This window comes from Balaenoptera ricei, unplaced genomic scaffold (assembly GCF_028023285.1).
Source record: "Balaenoptera ricei isolate mBalRic1 unplaced genomic scaffold, mBalRic1.hap2 scaffold_729, whole genome shotgun sequence".
Lineage (NCBI taxonomy): Eukaryota > Metazoa > Chordata > Mammalia > Artiodactyla > Balaenopteridae > Balaenoptera > Balaenoptera ricei.
The window spans coordinates 21,793-48,988 of record NW_026777916.1 but is presented as its reverse complement, the minus strand read 5'-3'; the positions used below and the strand labels follow the sequence as shown (position 1 = coordinate 48,988).

Below are 27,196 nucleotides of genomic sequence, written 5' to 3'. Positions count from 1 at the left end.
TTACTATGTGTAAAACTGTACTACCATATTTTTTATGGCCTTATTTTTTTTCAGTGTCACTGACCAAGTTTCTGTGTGTGTCATTCTTCCCATGAGTTCTGTGTTTTTTATTGCACAATTTTGCATGGCAGAATCATTTTTAGGAGCATATATATTACATTGGAGGATGACTGATTGTATGTAGATTTTATGGTAAACTTGTGACCAAAATAAATGATCAAGACAATTTCTGCGGAGTTTTAATAATTGAATGTTACTATGCATAATATGATGTTATATAATTTTTGAAAGCAATCAAAATGAAGTTAGTAAACATAGTAATTAGAGATTGCACATAGGCCTATATTAAGTCTACTTATATAAATATTCATGCTATATTAGAATGAATTTCCATAAAACACATTATTTAGGTATATGAATTATAAATTAAATATGGTCTTGGTAAATGGTAGGATATTTTCATTACTGTTGTTAATTCATTAAAATCTTTTAATTTAAAATTTGAGTACTAATTGTGGGAGGATTTATAAAATGTGCTGTGTTACCTTTAAAAATGAAAATAATCTTCAAAAAGAAGAAATTAATAGCTTGTGAACATTTATATTTTATATATTATAAGTAATTTTTATTTTAAGATCAAAATAGTGATTTAAATATACTTATTTACACCTACTGAAATATATTCAGGTGTGTGTCAAAACGTAAGTTAAAAGTTTCATGTCAAAAAGTATGAAAATTCACATTATTTATCTTATAACTGGAAACTCTTGAAAGAGTTAGTTAACCCCTATCGACCTCACATTTTTCACAAAAAATATAAAACATAAGATTTTACTATAGATTTAATGAGAAAATTTATATGAAATAGAGCTTACTACCATATCTACCATAAAATATATGTACAACTATGCTATTTTCCCTCATACCTCCTTTCTTATTTTAACTATCACACATTAGTAGAGAAAATCATTGAGTAAGAGCCTAAAAAAGTTTTTTTTCATGAGTTTTTATGAAAAGAGCCAGAAAAGAGCCTGGCAGTAGATAAAACACCTAGATAGAAAATGAAAATATCAACTGAACGTTTAAATATCATACTAAATATCTGCAGCTATAATATAGTTTATACTTGGATCTTAGTATATACAGAATAACTGAATTTATTTTTATGGTTTTTTGTAGTTGTCTAACAGCTTATTGAAATCTTTATATGCCTTCCTGAGGTATAGGTCCTCAAGAATGATGGTACCAGCTTTCTCTGTTTAGAAATATCTGGGTGTTTCATTGTCAAAATGACTAGAAGGCACTAATGGCATTTCACACATGGCGGCCAGCAATGCCAGATGTCCTGTAAGCCTACATTGCAAAAAGTGCTCCCCATCAAATGCTACAGTGAATAGCCACATGGGTGACAATCTGTAATTATCTAGTCAAGATACTAAATATTTTACATGTAAACACTTTGAGATTTTGATATAAAGTAAAATTTTCAAGAATGCAATTACTGTGTAAATTAAAGGAACAATGTACCTTTTTTAATCTAAAAACTTCCAAGAGTTTTCAACATATACAAAAATTACGTAGCAAAAGCCAAATTACTGAAGTTATTCAAGTCACCAATAGAACACTGTAGCAAGCTGAATTATCACATCTGTGTCTTGTCACATCCAGGATAATTGTAATATTTAAATATATAATTATTTAGTCCTCATTTTAAAATATCAGATAAAGAGAAAAGGCGTAAATACATTTCATTTGAATATTTCAAATTGGTCATTACAACATAATGAGGAATGTACTGATACAATGTGGCCACCAATTTTTTTTTAATTGAAATAAAACTCAGGATGTAGAGCTCACTTAATAAAGCATATATATATATATAAATTTTATGTTTATATATGTGCATATATATGTTTATATACCTATATAATGTAATAATATATAATGTAATTAATGTACATTATATATTAATGTAATATATTAAAATATATTCAATTTTTAGAAATTATAAGCATAGTTTAAAAACCAAAAACTGCCACTAGAGTGTTTACAACATATTTTAATATTTTAGTCATCACAGGAAGAGTTGCACTAGACATTTTATTTCCTCTTTGTGATAAAAGTACAAAAAGTAAGTCGCATTTGTGTTAAGAGAAGCAAGTAATACAATTTTAATTTGGATGATATAAATTTGGAGCCTAGAAGGCTCATGAATCTTAGTAGGGTTTATGAAAAGTCTTCTAGAATGCATGTGTCTTAATAAGGTCTCCAGCACTGTAGCCACTTAGACCAGAAAACCCTGAATCGGAGAAAGACTCCCTCCTTGACCAAAGTTTAGACAGGCCACTCTGGGCCTTCTTTTCAAGTCCAGTTTTAGCAACAAGCTTTGGTGAGCCAATTTATCTAGAATTCCCTCACCCTTGATATCTGACCTTGGCCTGACTTTAGCAAAAATCCATTTTAACAAGAATGGCTCTACCCTTGATATCTAATTAATTTTCTTCCACTGAGCCCCTCACTCTGTTCTGCACTTTGGCTGTACATCCCCAGTTGTCTTTGCTGTACCTAGAGTCGAATTCAACTTCTCTCTCCTATTGCAATAGTCTTTCCCATATTGCAATAGACCTGAATAAAGTCTTTCTTGCTGTTTCTAACAAGTGTTTAGTGTAAAATTTCTCTTTCACAAAACATGTGTCTTTATGTGGAGAGAAGAAGAATGTCAACAAAATGTTAAGTCATTCAAACCATAAAAACCCTGGATTCTGATATGTGAGGCATGGGAAAGATGAAGAGCTTCCTCCAGAGGGGGGGTACACTCAAGGCACAACCAAGGTGATGGTGGAAGCATTTGTGCAGTAGAGAGGGAATGCGTGGCAGGCACCTCTCTTGACTGATGATTGATTGATCAATTTGGAGGCATGCAGGCGATATTTTGTCTTGTTTGGCTGAGTACAATGAAAATGTTCTCTTTCCTTCCAGATTTCCTGCAATATAGTTAAGGTTAAATATATATTTTTACTTATTTCCGAAAGCATACTGGGCAAGCTTTAATGGTATTAATTTGGTAGAGAAAATAACCAATGTAATAAACCCACATTTCAGCCTATTCTTTTAATACTTTCAGAATGATTCCAGAAGAACCTTAAATAAATGGTATATTTATATTCGTTTTATGCCTTTTTATTGTGACTTTATAATAAATGAGAAGTTTTTTTGGTAAATATTGGAAGTTAACATTCTTAGTTTGGATAAACAATTTTGAACATCTAACTAGCAAACCCGTATAAAACTAAGTAACACCACAGAATACAGCAAAAGAATAATTTAATGAACTTAGAAGACTAACTAGACCTTTGTGCCTAGCTTATCAGGGAAGATAGATACAATTTCAATACCAATGAAATAAACTCCCACAAATTGATTTTTCTTTGTGTACACTCATCAGTGTAAACGCAATTAAATTGTAAAGCTTGCACTTGTTCAGGAAAGATGTTTTCTATTCATATTCATGCTACGTGGGTGCTTTGGTTTCTGATACTTTGTTATATGGAAACCTTACAAAGTGAAAAAAAAATAACTACAAGTTTATGAGTCTTTATCACAGAGGATTAAAACATATGCCTTTCCTTTAAATAAATACTATTATTATTGTTTTTCATCAAATTTTAATATTAAGAATGCCTTTTTGAATTAAATTCTAATTATTATGAGGCCTGAAACTTTTAAATTAGCATGTGCTGTAATTCAAATGAAATGATAGCTAATTTGTTCCCATCAAATTAATACAAAAAACAAGAAAATCAAAAGTTGTGTCTTTAAGTTTTTTGTTTCAGAAAGTAAAATCACACATAAGTACTATTTTTTAAGGCCTGAAGAGCTTCTTGGCAAGTTTATAAAATGCTTAATTCAATAATATAAACTTCACAAAAATACCCTAAATTACTACTGTGATCTCTGATTTTCTAATGAGGAAACCATGACTCAAAGATTATCATCTTGCCCCAAATCAAGCTGTTAGTAAGATACGGTTTGAAATTCCACTTTTACTGACACCAAAACTTGTACAGTTAACCAAATAATCAGTTATGTTCAGCTCTGTGTAACTAAATACCAGATAGACATTTTCCCAGCAATAAATCAATGTCTTATAGGAGTGTCTGTCTGTCTCAGCATACCACATATTTCATGTGCTGCTTGCAGGTATGTATTCTACATAAGATTTTATTCTTGGGTTACATTAGTATAAATTAGCTATCTCAGGAAAATGGAATGTCCATCATTGTGTGTGGGAAGACTACTTTTTACATTGACACAGCTAAGAAAATTTCCCTTTTACAATAGTTTCGATCAGGAATCTGGACTGAATGATATTTCTGGAACACGATTTTCCAGTAATTACTTTATCACCATAAGATAGAAAAAAATCTAAAATTAAAAGAAATTTCTATTTAAAACTTGAGTTGTTTAAATCATTAGATGTGTGACTTTATTACAACATCAAGATTTCAGACACTAAGGATTCAAGAAATTAACCGGGGTAAGCAATTAAAATATGACCTCAAACACCCTAGTATATTGATCAAGAGTTTGCCATTTTTAGAGCTACATTTATGAAAAACAATAACAAAAGCCAGAAAGCTAAAGCTTAATGCATATTTTAAGGCCAAAAGCAATATAGGAAAATTCACCTCCTGTTGAGAGGTGTTTTAAAAATTGTTTAATCTACGATCCAATTCGAATCTCATTGTTCTGAGAACTCCAATATGTCTCCACAAGAGGTCATCCCTGTCACCTCAAAATTAGCTATTAAATGCTATGCTCTATTGTTTTGGCTTGCTTGGGATACACATAAAATTATCCCAAAGATTTATCTAAATAGAGAAGGTTTTAAAAAATACATGCCCTGATTTAAAAATAATAAGCAATGGAATTCTGTATTTTCACAAGTGATTTGATAAACCAGGCTAAGTGATAGTTACTAGGCAGGGGTGTTGTAAACTAGTGCTCCAAATAACAAAGCATTGATGTATAGTCTTTGCTGATTTCCAATACTCCCACCATGGCTGATTTCAAGATATTAACATGATACCCCTGAATATGGAGTTGGGAATGTTGTCAGCAGAATGAATATGTGGGTGCAATCTTTAAATAAAAGGAAGTAGCAGTACAAAGCGTGTGAGGCACGAGTAAGCCTGGGAATTTTGTTGAGCAAAAAGGTCATTGGGCTAAACGAACAAGAAAAATCAGCTAATGAAACAATTTCATTCAATAAGAAGATGGGGATATGCAAATATCTCTTTGAGATCTTGCTTCAAATTCTTTTGGCTACATACCCTTGCTTTCACTTCTATTTGAACTTGTTTTCATAGGTTCTGTAGGTGGATAACTAGAACATTGATTTGCAATATTTTTACTCTTTTAATATGAGCATTTGATCTTAAAATTCTTATGTGATTATAGATTTAGCTTCAGCCCATGCATTTCTACATGTTGTGGTTTAACATTTATTTAATTCACAGCAATTTCAAATGTCCTGCTGGATTTCTTCTTGAACCTATGCATTACTGTATTTAAAAGTGCTTTATTTAATTTCCAAACATTTGAATATTTTCTCAGTATTTGTCTTATTTTTTTCTATTTTGATACCACTACAGTCAGGGAATACCCTTTGTATGATTTTAAATATTTTTATTTCTTTATTTATCTTAGGTTTGTTTTATGGCTCAGAATGTGATTTATCTTGGAAAAACTTTTATGTGCACTTTAAAATAATATGTACTCTGCTGTTAGCTGGAATACTGTATAAATTTTGATTAATTATTTGAGAATATTGTCCAAATTTATTTAATTACAGATATTTGTTCTACATTTTTGTCAATTACTGAGAGAAGTGTTTTGAATTTTTCTATTACAATTGTGAATTTTTCTATGTTTTTTTCATGTCTAACAGGTTTTTCTTATTGCATTTTATGGATTATTGTTAGATGCATACACATTTAGAATCGAGGTATATTTCCAATGAATTGACCACTTTATAATTATGAAATATATCCTTTTATCCCTATTAGTAATTTTCCTTGTTCTGAAATCTATTTCATCTTTTATTAACATAACCCCCAGCTTGAGGACAGATGTATCTGTCCTTCCATCTAACCTGATTTGTACAACGGGAGGAGATGTGTGTAGGCGAAGAGGCAAGCTGTACGTTTCTGTGTTTATGTTCAGAGTTCTTAGAATGGACCTTTCTCTTCCTACCTCCACTGCACTGGGATCTGCATGTGCCCCCTCTGCTTTGATCACCTCTCCCTGGTCCTGCCCTGATTCAGCTCTTACTCCCTTCATTGCATTTCGGCTAAAGCCTTTTCTGATCTCCACCCCTAAACTGGGTCAGATCCCTAACTGTATATAATTTACCTGCCTACCATGCTTCAAAATAACCATGAATTTAACAATTGACATAACCCAAACATGGGCTGGTGTCTCCCTGCCCCCTTCCCAGGGATTTGTTTCAATGTAGATGGATTCCCAGAACCATAAGCTATGATAACCCAAAGTTCTCCCCTTGATTTCTGAGAATTCTAGAGACCACTTCCTCCTGTTTCTCTCTGCTTCTGCACAGACCCACCGCCTATTCTGTTCTGCATTCGCCCTGCACAAATCGGTCCCTCCTCTGGCAACACACTCCCAGCATCTCATGCTAGCTACCGGTGGGAGTTAGGGAAGACGTGGGGATGCCCAGGGGAGGTCCGTGTATCATCACTTGTGCTAGTGGTAATAAGTAAACCCATCTCACCATCCCCCTCCTCTTCCCCCTCCTCTTATCTTGGCACAAAGAGAAATTCTTCCCTTGCCAGAAGGGCGGGTCATATCACTCTCAGGTCCTTTCTGCTCCAAAAAGAGTCATCAAGGAAATTTTCTGAGTAAATATAGAGCTCACTAATTTCTTGTAAGTCAAAGAAAGCTCCTTTTAGAGTTTGCTTTGCCCTGGGGTGATTGGCTGCTAGTTTATTTTGACTAATGTTTCCATCCTTTTATTATATTCTATTCTTTTATTTTGTTATATATTTTAAAATTATGTTTCTTATACATAACATATAGTTGGTTCTTTCTTTTAATACAACATGACAATTTCTGTCTTTGAAATGCTCTGCTTATTATTAGAATTTAATGTATTTATAGATATGAATGGAGTAAAATCTATCATCTTGTTATTTTCTTTTTACCCCATCCAATTTTTCTTCTATTATTCTTTTTCTCTCTTCATTTGTAGTAATTATCTTTATAATTCTATTTAATATCCACTACTGTCTTATTATTCATAGCTGGGTTTTGTTTTGTTTTGTTTTGTGGTTCTTATTTTACAAATCTGTATTTTATATAGGAATTACAATATGCATCGTAATGAATTTAACTTATGGTAGTGAATGAAACTTACCTCAGTACATTATACAATACATCGTAAGTAGAGAACTTTCAATTTAAAAAAAGGCTGGGTTTATAATCTTGAATGCTAGATCTTTGATATAAATACTATGTATAAATCCCTCACATGTCTCTCAATCTTGATTTTTCAAAATATTTCTTCTTCTTTCTAACATTTATCTATAAAAACCAAGCAGATAAATCTGTTTAAAAAAGAGGAACACACACTTTTGCAGAAAAGTGGCATACTGGCATGGAAAACTGGACTTTAATTATAAGGTTTATAGCTGGATGAAACCTTGAAACAAAGTGAAATGGAAAACATAGATATTTTAATCAATAAGTTATTAACCAAATTCTTCAATTTGATCATTTTCATAAAAAACATAAAGAATACATATGTATTTGTATGAATACTCCTTTTATTTAAAACATAGTTTCCCTTAGTTTCCTTTTTAACTGTCAGTTGAGTAGTGGTTTCTGTCATTAGATGTTACTATTTCTTAGTTGCTATGTAGTTGACTTGTTTTGAGTTATCCATGTCCTACGACTCTTCTGTTTTGTCAGTTTTGCATGCTTAGCAAATGGCTAGAAAGAGTAGAGGATAATTTAATAACAAAATATAGGGAAACTGATTTTTTGTAAATAGTACCCTTTTTAGACTAATGGATGTTTTTTGAAAAATTCTTGCTAGAAAGAAAAATAAGGTAATCTCTTAAAGTTTGTGCCTTTGTTTTCCATTATATTTAAAGAGTGTATATTATTCCTTGCTTATTCTTGTTGCTTGGGGATAATATTTTTATTGAAATAGACTGTGTTTTATGAAGCTTATCATATTCCCTAAAAATAAATGCCAGACTTTTGTCTTCATTTTAATTTAAATGCAGAAAAAGTAAAATCCCTTGTTTAATTTGCACTAGTTTCCATTGCACTATTAGTATGAAAAACATATACCTAAGCAATTTTAAATAGACCAGATTTAAGAAGAATAGAAAAATAAACTAAAAAATTTTGCTTACAAATTGTATATACTGACTTCAATGATGGGAAAATTGATTTCCTGTTAGAAAATAGATTATAAATTAAAATATCTCTTTCAAATGAAAGATTCCTATTCCTGTACTTGAAAGGAAACTGACCTATTATCAATTTAAACAAAGCTCAAGGAAGCATCATTTTAGAGCCTAAAAAACTGAAAATGCCTCAGAAGTGATTCTTAATAAATCTGCAAAGACAGAGGGTTTTGTTCTGTTTTGTTTTTGTCCCTCTTGCTTCAGCTTTCACTAGTATTCTTTCCCCTCATCTAAAAAACTAAAACCCTCCTGCAGTGTGCCCACTCTGGACCCAAACCTGCTTTTTTCAGGTACTTTTTTGAAAACCATTTCCCTATTGTGCATTAACCCAGTTTTTCTTAAATATGTACTATTGTTGAAAGGCTAATCCCACATTAATAATCCTTAAAGAACTAACAAGAATTCAATCACACACAACCTCTACATCAGCAGGATATTTCAAGGTGGAAGGGAGTACTGGTGTTGGGTTTGTCCTCACTTAATAACATTATTAATGATGTGGATGAACATCATTAATATGATGAACATATGTGAACAAATATTATGAGAAGGAAATTCATAGATATTAAATATGTAGAGTATGCAGAAACAAATAGGTTAGAAGCTAATGCCTGTGAAATGACCTAGAGAGGTTAAGTTAACAGTTGTTCAATATTCTTCTAGGTTTCAATAAACTAGGTCATTTAGTTGATAAAATAATATAATCAGTAAAGAACAATGCAGCAATGATAGTTAAACTGAAAGGCAAAGAAAGAACAGAAATTATATAATGTTGCATTGTTACATAGTACAGTGTTTCATGAAAATTTCTTAAGCTTTAATTCATACACAAAACCAAAAGCAGTAGTTCACTGTTCTTCACTGAGAGAATACATTATTTATGTGGAAGAATATTTAAATTCACATAAATAACGTAAGTAATCTTTTCATTGTTAAGATATTCATAACATTCAAATAACTTGATAATATATGAACTCTGGATCTTCAGTATTTTTGATCAATAATTGATAATCAAGATTCAGTTTGCAATAACTCATGATCTAATGCTAAGAAGGGGAAACAGGTTTCTTCTTTAACTTTCATATTGGCTTTACTCTATTCAATAGATTGTGAGTTGAAATTCGTTCTCGGTCTTTACAAGTTATTTTGAAACGTTGTCAGATGAAAGGCATTCAACTATTTTATAATTCCTAACTTTTGGAAAACTTTTTATCTATTACATCTCAGATCCTTAGCTTAACTCCTCTGATGATCCAGTGTAAATAAGTGGTTCCATTTTCTTGCTATATTAAAAATTCACTATATATATATAGGCACACAAAAATAAACAAATTGGAATTCTTTTAATTCAGATAATATAGTATCCGTGGCACTTCTACTTTTACCATGACTCAAGTTAATACTTTTTCTTTGTCATTCATTAGATTTTACCTGTGAAAGGAGACACATCACGTGTTTTATTATAAAAATGGGAATGAAACTAAATACAGTGTTTTATGAGGTAATGAAGTTTTATTTTATATTGAGGGATATTTAATAAAATCTCTCTCCCTTACTACTTGACTCACAATCTAGCAAAACTGAATTGAATCCACAGGCTTTTTAACAAGGTTACTATTGGATTTTATGGTTCATTGCAATCAGATATATATTGAGGCCGCTGTCTTTATATTCTAGGCTTCTATAAACAATGTGTATACATTTTCAAAATGATGACACTTTCTTGTCTAGCCAAATCATCACAGAAAATGTCCATTATTTCCTCAGTATTAATAACAAGACAGTATAGAATTCACCCTCTATATATTCACAGAATTCACTCTTTTTTTTTTTAAATTTATGTCTCCTTTTCTTTTTTTTTTAATTTTATTTATTTATTTATTTATTTATTTATTTATTTATTTATTTATTTATTTATGGCTGTGTTGGGTCTTAGTTTCTGTGCGAGGGCTTTCTCCAGTTGTGGCAAGCGGGGGCCACTCTTCATCGCGGTGCACGGGCCTCTCACTATCGCGGCCTCTCTTGTTGCGGAGCACAGGCTCCAGACGCGCAGGCTCAGCAATTGTGGCTCACGGGCCTAGTCGCTCCGTGGCATGTGGGATCTTCCCAGACCAGGGCTCGAACCCGTGTCCCCTGCATTGGCAGGCAGATTCTCAACCACTGCGCCACCAGGGAAGCCCCGAATTCACTCTTTATACATTCAATTTCTCTGTTACCAATTATATTTCTGGTATAATTAGGTTTTGAAAACAATCTCAGTTATAGTCCTTATTTTTAATAATTTCATTTAAAATTCACTGATAAAGGAAATAAACAAGGCACTACCAAAAAAACCTCTGCCCTTTATTATTTTATATAAGTCATATATTCTGTCTGTCCTTGATTTTTCACCATTTAGCTCATCACTAAATTTTGACTAATTATTAAACATTTCTCTTCCTCTATATTAAAAAATAGCAATTATTAACCCCCCATTTAATATTCTGTGAATTGTTTTAGTGTGATGTTTTATTTCTTTTAGTGATATGTACCGATGATAACGAAAGTAGCGTGCAGCATTTGTGTTCCATCTATTTCCATATAGATTAAAATTCTTTCAATTTGGGATCTAACAGTTCTAATGCCCATGATTATTTTTAAAGAAATACCACTAACTCCCTGCATGATTATTTAGAATACATATTTTTTAAAAAAAATCCTCTTCACTTTTAATGGAGCTATCAATTGTTTTAGCAAAGTTTCTGATTTACTATTCATTTAACAATATATTTCTGGAAATTGTAAGATTTAGTCTGATCTGCTCCCTTAAGGAGTACCACAGGCTACTTTCACAGCTCCCCTGAGAACTCCCCTCCCTGTGCAGGATCCAAGAAGAGGGTTGCAAGTACCTTCTAACTTTGAGAGTAGTTCCCCATATTTACATTATTTTGATGTAAGAGAAATCAATTTAAAGGGAAGCCAACAGAGTAGTACTTAGACTGTGGAGCTCTCATACGAACCCATATAAGTTATGCCATCCCCCATAACCAAGTCCCCATTGAACACTTCCTCCAGACAGGAGAAAAACTGGCAGGTATATTGCCTGCATACTTGGGAGCTGTCACATAAACAACATTTAATTGCCTTCGTTTGCCTTTTCAAATGACCCACCAATAGTTGTGGTAAAGTACATCCAACTTTTCCTAAAACATAAAAAATATCAGATTGGTGGACAAAATTCTATTCAGTGATCCCTCCCTCAAGTCTTTTTTTTTTTTTTTTTTTAATTTATTTATTTTTTTATTTATTTATGGCTGTGTTGGGTCTTCGTTTCTATGCGAGGGCTTTCTTCTCGTTGTGGCAAGCGGGGGCCACTCTTCATCGCGGTGCGCGGGTCTCTCACCATCGCGGCCTCTCTTGTTGCGGAGCACAGGCTCCAGACGCGCAGGCTCAGTAATCGTGGCTCACGGGCCTAGTTGCTCCGCGGCATGTGGGATCCTCCCAGACCAGGGCTCGAACCCGTGTCCCCTGCATTAGCAGGCAGATTCTCAACCACTGCGCCACCAGGGAAGCCCTCCCTCAAGTCTTATACCCCTAATTCTCAACTCTAAGACATCATGGACCCTTTTCCTTAGCATTTTGCATGCTATTAGTATGTACCTATTACAGCTGGAATGGAAATGTTGGAGGTAGTAAAAAACAGCATTTATAGCCCAGGAGTTAAGGGAACAGTTCAACATAAAAGGGTGGTTTTCATAACTGCCTGACCATAATCTCATCAGTCTTCAAGACTCAGTTCAAAAATCACTTTTCTCAAGCTTTCTTTGGCCCTCAGCATTCCTGATCTCTGCCATAATTCTAGGACTAGCAAGAACCTCTTAGTCAGTGTTTCTTTGCTTGTTTTACTGTTGTCCTCCAAATTCAGAACCTATTCCTGATAGGGCTTATATGTGTTTTCAAGATTAAGTTAGATTCCAGTTAGACATTTAATATACTTTCATGGCTGTATAGGTAATTACATGCTACCCATAGATTTTAAAGGGTCAAAGTCTTGATGCTCTGGAATCTAAGGGAGGGAATTCAGAAAGAAAGAAGTGGGTCATTGTAGAAGATGATGTACAGAGAATGAAATGTGAAGTCGGAAAGATTGAATATCATATCAAACACATTTTTTCAAAGCAGTTAAACTGGCCTTTTAATGATATTACTTAGACTTTCCAGACAAAATGTGTAACAACTGAACTAATTCTTATAAAATGACTTTGAAATCCCCAAACTCAAACATAATCTCACAGTCATTATTTGTGATAAAACATTAATGTGTTTTATACCTTGATTGTGAAAAATACCAGAAGTGAGACAAGAAAATAGATTTATTGCGAGTTACAAAATTTGAAACCGAAATTGATCATTTTTATTCTTTCAAGAAATTTTTCCCCAGGGCTATTTTAGCAGCAAAATCAAAGTCAGAACCTAGGCTCCTCTAAACAAAGGAGTTTAATTGTATCTTACTCTCCCTCTCTTCTCTGTCTCTTAAGTTTCTCAGTAGTATCTAAGGGGTAAGAACCGTCCCCCATGGAGGGTAGAGATCCTTGGAATTCTGATGATGGTGATGATCTTTGTGAAACTGTGAGGTGAACATTGAACACAAAATTGATTTATGATGGGGTGTCTGGGGAAAACTGCACTCCTTCTCTTCGGTCTCCTGAAACTAGCCAATATTACCTTTGTTTGGGGTAGATGCTCTGTCCTCTGAATATAATCATGGGACTGTTGGAAACATCTTTTCTCTGGGCTTCATGCCATTCCTTTTTCTCTCTTTTCTTTCTTTTTTTAAAAGATGTTGATGCATCTAACTCCATAGGATTTGTGACAACGCTACATACAGCCCTCAGGCTTTGCAAATTACAGACTTCTTATCAACATTGAGGTAATTTTTTATTAAAATCACATTTTAAACTCATTACTGCCGAAGGTTTATTTCTTTTTTTTTTTTTTAAAGCATTATTGGGGCTTCCCTGGTGGCGCAGTGGTTGAGAGTCTGCCTGACAATGCAGGGGACACGGATTCGAGCCCTGGTCTGGGAAGATCCCACATGCCGCGAAGCAACTAGGCCCGTGAGCCACAATTACTGAGCCTGCGCGTCTAGAGCCTGTGCTCGGCAACAAGAGAGGCCACGATAGTGAGAGGCCCGCGCACCGCGATGAAGAGTGGCCCCCGCTCGCCACAACTAGAGAAAGCCCTCGCACAGAAACGAAGACCCAACACAGCCAAAAATAAATAAATCAATAAAAAAAATTTAAAAAAAAAGCATTATTAAACAGCAAAATAAATAAATAATTTTAGATTTATATCATGCAAGAAATGACGGGTCCTTTGCAGCAAATACATTTAGGCTACACTGTATACAGTCTACAGCAAGACTGTTCAGCCACAGTTATTTCATATAGTTCTTATACAACTAAATGCTAATTTCCAAACTTCTCACTACATGGGTCACTGGGTGAAGTCAAGGGCTAGAGATTTTACAATCACATGTGAGAAAAGTATGCATCTGGACACACTTTAGGGCATATAGAACAGGTTGGGACATTATAATAGGAACTGATATGTTATTTTATAAGTGCTAAAATTCTCCAGGTTAATATAGCTCTGCCCATATTTTATATAACTCATTGGTTTGGGTTTGCTAATTCATAATGTAAAAATAATCCAGGGGTGGGATCAAAAACTCGTTCAATTGGAAATGAGCCTCCTATCTCAGTACTGTCATTTTTTCCTCAGATGAACTGTAGTTTCTGTCATGAGTAAAATAGAATAGAGATCTTACAGAAAAAAATTGTCAATTTTTGGCCGTGCAGCTGTGGCCAATATCCTAAGTATCGAAGGACCAAGGATGAAAATATACATTTTTAGGAGGACAGCCATATAAGAGTATACTTCTTACCAGTTGACTACCTAAGTAAAGAGAAATTAACAATTTTATATAAGCTACTGCATTTTAGTGTATTTTCTTATAGCAATGTACAAGTCTCTCACATTACTCAACTCCAAGAGGGCACTATTTTTATAAAATTCATTCCCTATGTACACTCCTAGTGTACATTCCCAAAGTACACTCCTAGTAACAAGTGATGTATAACATATCAAACAAGAAAGAAACACTCAGGAAGAATTGGGAAATTATCATCTAGATCTCTGTTATTTGTGCATCACCCTTTAGCTTTAACAAACAGAAAAGAACAAGTTGTAATTATAGGCTCATGATTTACATGAATGATATTTAATGAAATTATAGAACACTGATAAATAGTAGAGTCTATAATGGGAAAGTGAACTCTAGCCACTACACAACATGGTAAGCATGGTAAACAATGACTAGGGGAAGATGGCAAATAGAAAGGGAAAAAAATAGAATTAATACTGACTCATTTAATAAATCTTGATAAAATAATATGATTAATTTTTAAATGGGAAATAACATATTAATCAGATGTAGATATTTTGTAGGTTCTATAATTTTTGTTAGATAATTGAACATTTTATAGAGTATTTCTTTGTATATGAGAACACCTAATATAAGATAAAATTGATATAGAGAGAGATGGGTAAGGATAGTAAACACAGGTAGGGAGATGGATTATAGAAAGTGTCTTATAGGTCCTAAGGGCCTGTTACCATCTCTTCTTCATATTCATGTAAGCATACTTTATTAGAAGACTTAAGTCTGAGTTTTTCTGGATATGTTTGTAATCACTTCCTCCCGCCCCCAATTCCACCCCCATTTTGAAGATCATTGGTCCAAGAAACCTACAAGTATATGGGACATTGTAATAGGCAAAGTCACATATGTTAATAACAACAACAAAAACTGTATTGTGAGACCCTTTACACAATACAATATAGAGAATAAGGTCTATGTTGTCTCCCACTAGGTCTACATTCCACAAAGCTGGATTTGAAAAGCTGAGGCAGAGGTTCATAGCTGTTCACTAAAATTCTTTTTCCTGGGTACATAGCTTGACTACATTCCCATATGACTGAGTCCAAATTAACATGCACCACTTCCAGGGCTGGACCATATAAATCTCACCCTGATCCTCCAGTTCTTTTCACATTTGTCTTTTGAAAATAGAGAGATCCAAGACACTACAGATCACTGGAGCTATAAGAAAGGAGACCTTGAGTTCCTGAACTACCATGTGAAGAAAGCCACCCACTGACCGGGAATATCTTCATTTCAATGCTGTCAAGAAATCAAATTTAACCTTTAATCTTATTTAACCTTGAGGATCATGTGTTAAAGCAACTAATGTTACCCAAGCTTTTACAGGAGACTAACAAATAACTCTACATTTTCCTCTATTCAAATACAGAATGAAAGGAAGAGGCATGGGAGTGGAACAGGTGGTGGTAAAATATGACCTTACTAATGTATAAAGCTATTCCAAGGGGCGCAGTGTAGCATTCAGAGTTGATCTCATGAGCTTCCAAAGACATCGGGCTAAGTGACCCTTATTCTAGTTTCAAAGTTCTGTTCTAGCTCTAAGTACACATATAAACTTCAGGGAGAATTACTTATCCCATAGGGGCTGAGGATGATTAATAAAACCTTCCGTTACGCCTAAAAGCACTGACCTATACTGTACCCTTTAGACAAATCGCATATTGCATAATCGTGATAAGTGAAGTGCACCAGGCCTAGATAAGCTAGTCTCTGGCATATGTCCAGACGAGACTAAAAGAAGAGTCGTTCAAGCCATGAGTGGAAAGATGCACTTTGATTGGAGTATGGAGCTTCCTGAGGTGTGAGGAACCCCTCCCTTCCTCAGAAATTACAATCTGCCTTGGGGGCTCCCCTGAGAAGGATACTGGTATCCAGGTCCTTGAAACATTCATCGTTTTGCCATGAACATGTATGTGCTTCTTTTCTTCTGTAAATTTGAATAACTAAGAATTACTTGTTTTGCCCAGGTGGTATCAGTGTCTGGTCTCTCCACAAATTTGGACATACTGTTGACATTGGTAAGTACAGAGGACACACACAGGCAGAGACAGACCACCATGCCTTGCATTAAAAGCAAATAAAATTTAAAGTCCTTTCACAAACAACGTTTCAAGTTTAACTTTTTTTTGGTTTGGTTTGTAATGATTCCCGGGAATGCTGTGATAATTATAGAGGTGAACTGTAAGTTTCTGGTACTTGTTAAAGTCGCCCAAGCAAAATAATTTTGCAGAACAGTAATCTAAGTATGTTGATAGTGAATAATAAGACAAACAATGAGATCATTGCTGCTTTGAAGGGTTTTAGAACTGTGAAAAGGGCATCATCTGCTTTTAGAAACAGAGGTGAATAATTTTATCTTCTACTTCTTAATTTACAGTTCTATTATTCACCTCTAAATGCCTTTATCCATTTCTTAGTAGCTTGCCCTTAAACAACATGCTTCTACCATTCTCACAAGCAATTTGATTTCTCTTTTAGTTTAAATAGAAGCAGGTTGACACTAGATGCAAAATATCTACTATGTCAATTGTCTAATATTTTTCCTTGAAGTGGAAAGACTAAGATTAATGCACACACACACACACACACACTCAGAGCTCTAAACAGCAACAACAACAACAACAAAATATATAGAGATATAGATATAGATACAGATACCACCAGAAATCTATTAGGATTTGCTGTGAGATCAAACTCTAAATGGCACTGCATCCAAACTTTCTGCGTAGGTCTGCAGATTTTTATGCATTATTCAATTCATTTAAAAAAACACCTTAGAATAAAAAGCAAACACAATAGAAACTAAATGAGACAGTCACAGAGAACATCAAAAATAGTAATTTAATCTCCCATACAATATTAAGCTTGTTCAGAGACTATTTTTGGTTCTTTGGATTCTCTTTCGAATCTAATTCAGTTTATATATGGATATGTTTATAGGGAGTGAAGGGTAGAATTAATTACCCCAAACATTGTGGATCCACCCCTCTAATATTTTTCATGTTAACACACAAATCTGTTATCTTCATTACTATTATACTGCACTCAGATTACAGCACAATTAGAGATCATTAACCCTCTCCTTTATAATCAGCAATTTTCACGGGCCACAGATATGCATGCACCTCTAATATATTCCTATGTATCTTACACTTGCATTTACCAAAGTGTCAAAACAACTTTTTTTTACATCATTGCTATGTGTTTTAGTTTCTGCAAGCTGGCTGTTAGAAGACAATTATTTCTCCTAAATGGCTTTCCCCTCGATCTGGCTATTTTTTTAAAGAAAGAATAAAACACTGTAAAAATCAGAAACTTTGGTCCCACTCCTTTTATTTTATGCACAAAGAAGCTTATTTATGTATGCCAACATCACACGGCAGAGAAAGACACACTGGCTCTTTATTATTTCTTCTGTACTTTATACAGGAAATGTGTGGAGAACAGGTCTTTCCTGAGGTATTATACTCATGTGCTTTAAAGATTAAGAACACTCAGTATGCCAAAAAAATGCTGTATACAAAAACATGTTTTATTGATTAATTTACCGAAATTCAGTTAAAGTTTCTTTCAACTTAATGTGTTTGTATATATAAAATTGTATATTCATATTTTGTAGTGATGTGATTATCTGGTGCTACAATTCTAACATCTAATAGGTTTTATTCTATTTCAGTTTATTTATTTTATGCTTTGCCAGAATGTGCTTATTATGGAAGGCATTCTCAAGCATGAAAATAAATTATAAGCAGCTGGCACATAGCTATTCTTTAAATTATAAACTTCCTGATTTTTAGGGACCAGTATTCTTTTTCTCTTTCACTCCTCCACATATCAAAACCCAGGGAATATTCGGTTGTTTTGTATGAAAATGTAGTTAAGGGAAGTACACCCACTTCTTCTGTCTCATGCAAAGACTGAGCTCTTTAACTGGTCTCTCCTTTGCACTCACTTTCCTCTCTGATCTATTTTGCACAAGGCAGCCAGGGTGATCCTTCACAAACACACATTTGACCATGTCAACTCCCTGCTTACAAGAGTGTAATTACTTTCTATTCTCACTAGCACATTGCTTTGAACAGAATATATAATCAGAAATACCTGTTGAATATTGCATGCCCCCAGGATAAAGTCCAAACTCTAATCTGTCTTCACTTACAGTGTTTGGTGACCTTTCAGCTTCATTACTGATCAATCACCCAGTGTCACTTAGGTGACATGAGGCCACTTCCATAATATCCAGTGTCAGAAGACAGAGAAGAGATGAAATAATTCCTTCAGCATTTAAATATCTAAGCTCAGAAGTGACATCTGTCACTTCTAATAATATGTCATTGCCCCAGAGCCACGTGATTCTTCCTAAGTGCGCAAGGAATTGGTGGTGTCGGAAGTACAGTCTCCATGTGCCTCGAAGAGAAAAGAGCCAAATATCAGAGAACACAGTACTGTGGGCCACAGTGCCTCATCCATAACAGGAATTTCATAAACTCTTAACGAGTAATAATCAAGATTCATTAGACTGCAAAAGATGACACAAAAACACTTTGGCAAACAAGGGAATTAACTAGTTCTTGTGCAAAATTTCAAGAAAGGCAGGGGTACTGCTTGACTTTATGTTTCAGAAACGTAGACTTTTCCATTTTTATATACTCCTACTGATTTCCCATCTCTACCCTCCCCTGGTTCTCCACCTTATTTCTCAGACTGGTCTCTGGCACAGCTGTAGAGGTGGAATTGTTGTCAAGTCCAAGTTGTACATTCCCTATATTCCCAATTGAGTCTTGCTCTCTCTTCGTTGTAAGTTCAAATACATTATTGAAGGACTCTGGTTCCCAGTTTAGCCTCCTCGGAGTTGGAATAATATGTTCCACACAGCCTGAACTTGAATGCAAAACGCTTATTTAGGCCAAGCACCACATCCAGATAGCAGAGGTTAAGCACTGTACAACTTACTAAATCCTTATTACCTGGAACCCTGAAGTAGTTTCTGCTCTTATACTATAACAGTGACTATATGAATGGACAATGGCCATCTCATGTGTAAAAATAGAACGCTGACACAGAACCTCTGCAGCAATCAGTTTAAACCACAACCTCTGCAGCATTTGGCCCCAAATAGTAAGGAACTAGTTGATAACTGACAGCTTCCCTGATCTTTGCCCTCCAGCTCCAACTTAGGCCCAACCACAAAAAGCCAATTATGAGCCCTAAACAGTCACGCAGGATGCCCCACTCTGGTCAGCCCACCCCCAGATTCCCTGTGCCAACATCTCCAATCAGGTCACATGTGAAGCTTTCTTTTCTTTCCACTATAAACATTTTCCACTCTCTGCCTGCCATGTAGTCTCTGTGAAATGCAAGTGTTGGTGGCTATTCTCTTGCTATATCAAACTCTGATAAATATCTTTTACTTGTTCTCATTTGGGAGGTTTTCTTTATTTTCACCGCCATTAAGGAGACTCTGCCGGCTTCCCTGGTGGCGCAGTGGTTGAGAATCTGCCTGCCAATGCAGGGGACATGGGTTCGAGCCCTGGTCTGGGAAGATCCCACACGCCGCGGAGCAACTGGGCCCGTGAGCCACAACTACTGAGCCTGCGCGTCTGGAGCCTGTGCTCCGCAACAAGAGAGGCCGCGATAGTGAGAGGCCCGAGCACCGCGATGAAGAGTGGCCCCCGCTCGCCACAACTAGAGAAAGTCCTCGCACAGAAACGAAGACCCAACACAGCCAAAAATAAATAAATAAATAAATAAAGAAGGTTTCATTTAAAAAAAAAAAAAAAGGAGACTTTGCAACAACCGTTAAACTAAATGCACCTAATTATGCGAAGCCTTTATTTTCTACCTAAATAAAAATTCTTTTGAACCATGTTACCAAAGAATGCCCCCTTTGTGTTGAAAACCTGTGGTCGCTACTAAATTAGTAGAGGCTTCTGCTTTGCTTATTTATTGTCCTTTTCCATTTTGTACTATCTTATGGGTTCCCTATATGATAAAAACATTATTTCTCCAAGGTGACAGAGTATATTTAAACCCATGCTATTACTACTTATGAGGTTGTTTTGTGATTTACATGTCATATTATTAGCAAAGATGCATTAATCTTAACCTGATTTTTTTTTTTCTCCCTCAAGGTTGAAATACAACCAAACATATATCTGATAGTGATTCAAACTCTCATCTTGTCCAGTCAGACCTGTCTTAAGTGGCACACTTTTAATTAATAGTTTCTACCTTGGAAAAAAGAAAGGTAATCTTGTTTTGGATACGCTATTACTTCGGAACACTCAATCTGCCTGGATTGTTGAGTTAATTCTTATAACTGGAACATGCATCCTAGCCTGAGGCAGAAAAAGAGAGAAACAAAAGAGCTAGAGAGAGCACAACAGAGAAAAAATGGGCATTTATAGAGATAGTATTAGAATAGTATTAGAATAGAAGGGACTTTTTTTTTTAGTACCTACTAACCATATCAAGTGAGGAAGGACTTACCTCACAAGCATATCACTTTAATGATTTTGCATGGTTGTCCTCTGCTCTGAAGAATGATTGTCCTTATAGCCTGCAAAGTATAGAAAAGGTAGAGAAATTAAATTGTGTATTAAGACAAAAATTACTTGACCTTTCAGAAGGACTCCATCTCCCTTGGTCTGCAATGCTTCCCTTATGTATTTCTTTTCCCCCATAGGCTTTCCTTTATGAAATTGTTTCTGGGTGACCTGTGAGATGGGACCTAGTTCCACCACTAGTCAAGTCTTCAGTGTTGTGTTCAGTTACTACAATGCAACCCAGAGATTGATGTAACTATCTCTTAATGTGACTATCTACATATCTATCTTAAAATTAGAATTCAGAGTTGAGATGATTGTTATAAGGACACTTCAAAATGCATTAAATTGAGATGATTGCTATAGGGACACTTCAAAAGACATTAAATTGAATTTTAAAATGAATTTGGAGATTTTACTTTACAGAAAATAAAACTGACTTGGTTGGTTGAATGGTTTTATTTGCCATTTAGGCTCCTAATTTCAATCTGAGGTCTGCTAACCCCTGGGATTAAGAGAAAACTATGAAGAGCATTCTGACCAAGCAAATAATTTTAACCAGTTTTCAGGTGTCACATTCGAATAACTGTTTCCTAATTCTTGTTGTTCCTCTTTCCATTTTTTCCTTTTAAAAAAAAACCTTTCTCCCACAAGGTTTCATTTTCAAAAGAGAAGTGTACTTCTCAACCTTCTTGAACTTGACTCTGATGCTTTGTCTTTGGGTGTTGAAATCTCCAGGATGCAAAACAAAGGGGACAATTCAAAACATTCACCTCTATTTTAAAAAGTAGATGACTCCAATAGCTAGATAACAAAACCTTTGACAAATAAATTTTTTATGTTTTTATATTGAATTCTTTCAAAAACTTGAAGAAATATCTAATTGAGTTGTCAGTGGACACATGATTATAAATCAGTTTTTATGATAAATTACTCTGCAATTTTTGTCATAGTTCTTTGAAGGAATTCAAAGAACTGAGTGACATAAAAAAGCCTCTTCTCTCATCTCCTTATTTCTGAGAATAAGATTTCTCAGAGCTTAAATCTCTAAAAATGAGAATATAGAAATATAGAATCTGATGGTCACCTTCTAACAGTAAGCAAGATTTATCTATGGATAAATGAATTTATAATAAAAAATTTATTAAGAGATGCATTTTCCCAAGAATGCTTTTAAAAATAATTGCATTTCAAAAACTACCAAATTATTACTTGTTAAAAATTAAACCAAAATGTAAATTTAGTTTTATTTTTAACAAATAATAATTAAAATAATAATTTTAAAAACACATAAAACTATACAGCAACTGAAAATTAAAATTATTATTTTTTTGTCCATGTGATCAATACATGGCTTTCAAGCACTAAATCAGTAAATACGATTGGTAACCATTCTGCAGGGAAAGCAGTGCCATGAACTCTGGAGCCGTTTGATTTAAGTGGCCCAGGAAGGCTTGAGTGCTGGCCATCTCAAAGATGGCAGCACTATATCAGAAACAAAAGTCCCTTCCATTTCTCTGAATTCCAAACCTCTAGGGTTTTATAATTACTGAAGAAAGGTAGAGGGACCTTTAAAATAACAGATACTTAATTTTTCCACAAAATAATTCAGGCAGGAACAGAGCCACACTTAATGTTTATTTAGGAAAGTAAGTGAATGTGGCATTTTTGCCCTTGAGCATTGTGAAGAAACTTCATAACTCTTAATACCCAAGTTGCCAGCTTTCCTATATCCTGAGGATAGTGACAGACTCCCTCAGTGTTGATGGTTTCATGTGCATTTACCTCACCCCTATCAGTAATGAAGTACTGTGAAAACGCTGAGATGGCAAGAACCACCACTTGTAGATGCAGAGGGTAAGAATCCAAGTGTCATCAATGCAGACAGCATCTTCTAGATATCTTTTTTTGAGGGTCCTTCTCTTGGAAACTTCACTTGCTTTCGTAAATGATTAACTGGGCAGTGGTTTTATTTTAAAATGTCCTCTTTTCATCTTTCCAACGGAAAGATTTTGAAAGTTGTCTGAAGCTGACATTGTAGACGTTCACATTTTAATAGAGATGCCTTCTTCCATGAGATTTTGAGTGTCTTTTTAAACAAAAATTGAAAAGCATTGTCTGTAGTTCTATATTTCTCGTAGTTATTTCATTGACTGAGAGCACTTAATGCGTCATACTATTCCTGTGTTCATTTTTATTTAGTATAGCTGTGTGGAAGGATCGACTGTCGTTTTTAAGGCAGTGAAACATTGGATATTGATGTGTACCACTGTTATATCAATGCACTTGTTTTCAATTAGCAATAATCACACCTCAGGTAAACCTCATTGGCTATGCTTATACTGCCCCTGTACAAAGCTTCAGTGTATTAGATTGTAGAGAAAGAAAGCTATGTGGCATACAGCTAAGAGGAAGGATTGTGAATATAAATAGCTCTAGGTTTGAATCCTGGTTCTGTCACCTTCTTTAACCATTTCCTGTAGGTATTTGGTTGTTATGTAACTGACACTTTATAATTTTAAAAGAAATATTAAACATTGCTAATTTGTGAAGATTAGATCAATGATTTTTATTCAGATATTCTGGCTTTAGGTCATTCAAAGTGGTGGGAATCAATATTAAACTGTGATAGTTTTGAAATGTTGTTATTTTATAATGAGACTAGATTGATAGATAATAAATCATTCCACACTATAAGAAACAGTGTAACAGACAAGAGCTTGGAAAATTCCTACCATTCTTTGTCTCCTTCCCTTGTGAATTTCCCTGTTTTATAACTGAGTTGGATTTCTTCAGATTTTTTTTGAATCTAACATTTTGATATTCCTCATCACAGAAATCAATTTATTCTTAATCTCACAAGATATATTGTCTGATGCAGAAGCTAAGGAAACTCTTTATTAGAGTACTAATTCTACTTTACAGTGTAGGTCTCCTTTATCCTAGGAGTCACATTTACAAAACTTTTTCTTTTATTTTTTTTAATTTGTGTAAATTTAATACTCCTAGGTATTAGAGATCAGTAAAATAATACAACAGAAAGAGCACTGTTATATTACACTGAATTTGTTATAATGGTAACCTTTTAAAACAGAAAATTAATTTTATCCCTTATCTTGAATGTGCTGTGGCATTTTTATACTCACCTATTTTGAGTGAGTAGATTATAAAAATAGGTGTTAGTTTGGAATGTCAATATCTTTACTGTTCCATGGTAGCAGTGTATCTTCCTTTGGACAATGGGCACTTTTCAAACAACAAGCGTGCATTTGAACTGTATATACCTTGCCGGCGTCCCCTTGGACTGGAAAACTCCTCTCTTCAAGTTGTCAGTGCCTTCGTAGATGTGGCTCTTCCAAACTGAGGAGAGAAATTAATGCACTAGTATTAAATTATGGTCACAAATATTAACTTTTGGTCTGATCAAAGTTAAAATTATAAGCATTCATAGTTTTAAAGTTCTAATTTTAAAATAGGCGACACTTTAGATACCTAGGTACAGATACAGACAGTGATACCATCTTGCAAAACACGTGCTGTCATTTAGTTGTTGTGCTTGCCATTACCCAGGGCTGATTATGTTTCAGAAGTTGAAATTGTAAATATTACTTTTATCACTTTACACATTCCTTCTTCAAACACACACACATGTCCACACACACACACACACACACACTCTCTCACACACACAATTATATGGTTGCTATGGTAAAATATTTTCCCTGAAAAAAATTGTTTGCCTCAATTTGGTATAATCAAATTTATTATATTCTCAACAAGTTTTGTGCTTTTGAGCAGATGAGTTTTAACTCATGTGGGATTGACTGCTATTCAACTGACATACAAAAGTTCCAGGATAAAGGCCTGTTTGTATTTTAGTATTTCTTCAGCAACAGCCATGAGATCTTTGTTAAATGCAAATAAATCTATTCTATATTGCTAAACCTTATTTTAATACTTGGGGATGTTTATTCTGCATCTTTATAATTTACCAAATTATAACAGATTTTATACACTTAACTGATTTTCTCTTACTTGGCTAATGTTCCTTGAGTTCAGATATAAAATTTCATCTATTATTTAAAATTAACATAAAATAAAATCTAAACAGCCTAATTTTCTATGGCTATATCTTTTCAAAAATAAAGAATCACATATTTCTCTGTGTGATTTTAAAAATGCACTTTAAAAATCTTCTATTCATGCAGTTAAGCCTACTAATTCCTTTAGCTCATCTTTTATATGAGAATTGGTTTCTAAACTTGGCTAATAAATAAAGAGTGGTCAAAATCACTCTTCAAATCTCCTTGAACTATGTCTCATAGAAATTGCTATACTGTTCTTAATATGTCTATTAAAATGTATCTTTCTTTCTATGCTGGAATATTTTTCCTTTAGGTAAGCATCAGTTAAGCCATTGTCTTACTTTTAGAACCAGTATTCCATTAAAAATATATACCCTTCAACAATAGACTCACACTCAGATGGATGAGATGCTCATATAACAAAAGCCAGAGTGGATTTGAGATTAGATGGGGGAACATCAGATATGTGTCCCTTTCACCCATTTTATGTTCATTCCTGAAAGGAGACAAGGAGAGGAATCACTTGTGACATTCATATTTTATTTTGTCTTCTTTTTTTTTGGCTGAGTGACTTACATATCAATTTTCTAAGTTAAATATATATATATATATATATATATAGAGAGAGAGAGAGAGAGAGAGAGAGAGAGAGAGAGAAACTCCATTATAAAATAAATGAAATATATTTTTCTATTTACAAAACAAAGATAACTGTTAATATGTTCCTCAATAAGAATACTGAAAATATTATCAATGTAGTTTAGATTAACACAAGTACAAGTTTCTATAAAAAATAAAAACATTTTATTATTTCAATATAACACTAATTTTTGAATAAAGGTGGAAGAGGTAAAGGTGCTATTTTTACCAACTAAGTTGGCAACTGAGAATATATAGAATATATTTCTAAATAAAATGCAGTATATATTTTGTTCAAAAAGTTTTCTTTGAAGAAATTCTTTAAAGTGAATCTGCTCAATGTCTCCTTCTGGTTGTGTTATATTATTTCTAGATGCCTGCTGTATGATGCAAAATATCTTCTTTACTCATCACTGTTGTCTCTTTGGGAAAACAATGTATTTTTTTATAATTTCTAAAATAGCTTCAGTGTGATGTTCAAATGAATTAGTAAGTTTTTTCAGATAATATAAAGAATTTTGCTTTTTGTTAGTTATTGACCAAATGATTAAGTTTAGCAATCTGTGGGAGAGATTATCAAAGATATCCATCCACCATCAGTTCCTTCCCATCCTGTACATAAGTGAAATTCTCCCCAAAGAAAAGAGCCTGTTTTACTTCCTCTTGAATCTGGGATGACCTTGTAACTTGGTTTGTTCAGTAAAATGAGAGGCAGTGATACTGTGCAAATTTCAAGTCTGGTAGTTTATTTATTTATTTGTAACTGAAATATATTTGACTTATTGTATAAATTTAAGATGTACAACATGTAGTTTGATGTATTTATATTTTGTAATATGATTGCCATTGTAGTGATAGTTAGCACCTCTATCACATCACGTAATTATTATTTCTTTTTTGTGGTGGGTATAAGTAAGATCTAGCCCCTTACCAAGTTTGATTATTATAGCACAATCTTGTTTATATTCACTGTGGCATGTATTAGATCTCCAGGACTTATTTGTCTTCTAGTTGTAAGTTTGCACCCTTAAACAATGTTACTTCAGGTACAGTAGTTTAAGTTTAAATTTAAGAAAGCTGGCAGATTCTGCATAATCTCTGGGGAAAGCCATTCACCACGTAGAAAATCCCACTTTCCCTGGGCAACTATGTTGTGAGGAAGCTTAAGAAAGCTAGACTGAAATGAGACATGGAAGACAGCTGAGGAGCCTGGTTAAGAACTGAGACTCTGACATAAGACACCAGTTAAGTCATCCTAGCTGCTAGGGGCCATTCCGGTGGTCCCTATCAAGGCCTCTGCTACTGTAGAGAGACACACGCCTTTGTGTTCTGCCTTATCTGAACTCCTAATCCATGGAATTACGGAGAAATGAAACTCATGTCATTTTGGGTTAAGTCTTTATGCAGCCATAGATTAATGCAACAAAATCTTCTCAAGGACCGTTG

The 27,196-nt window shown here is 34.2% G+C and overlaps 1 long non-coding RNA gene and 1 pseudogene across 1 annotated transcript; both read right to left on the bottom strand.

Moving 5' to 3' along the window:
• Positions 1-2,044: 2,044 nt before the first annotated feature.
• Positions 2,045-25,627, bottom strand: LOC132358946 (uncharacterized). The gene is made up of 4 exons (XR_009500635.1): positions 25,505-25,627; positions 24,311-24,386; positions 20,971-21,040; positions 2,045-2,984 (listed from the first exon to the last, which is right to left on the bottom strand). It is a non-coding gene; the product is annotated as an uncharacterized LOC132358946 (long non-coding RNA).
• LOC132358947 (U4 spliceosomal RNA) lies at positions 23,254-23,386 on the bottom strand (annotated as a pseudogene).
• Positions 25,628-27,196: the final 1,569 nt, after the last annotated feature.